The sequence below is a fragment of the Triticum dicoccoides genome, chromosome 2B, assembly GCF_002162155.2.
Source record: "Triticum dicoccoides isolate Atlit2015 ecotype Zavitan chromosome 2B, WEW_v2.0, whole genome shotgun sequence".
In the NCBI taxonomy this organism is placed as follows: domain Eukaryota; kingdom Viridiplantae; phylum Streptophyta; class Magnoliopsida; order Poales; family Poaceae; genus Triticum; species Triticum dicoccoides.
The window spans coordinates 112,462,358-112,462,609 of NC_041383.1; positions in this window are offsets into that span (position 1 = coordinate 112,462,358).

The following is a 252-nucleotide window of genomic DNA, read 5'->3' on the forward strand; positions in this document are numbered from 1 at the left end:
GCTCATATGAGAAAACAAAGGAAATATCAGTAGTATGAGTTACTCATGTGGCATGTTGCTCATACGATATAGTTCTTTTTTTTCATGGGCGGTTTTGCCTTATCCACACGCGTGACAACAGAGCGAGACACATCCCCTAGTTTGGTTAGAACGTTGCATCCTACCGGAGAAGTCATGTTGTTAGTGGACTATTACAACATGGACCCTATAAAAGGAGACATCCCCTTCGATGAGAGAATTCAACTCAACAAT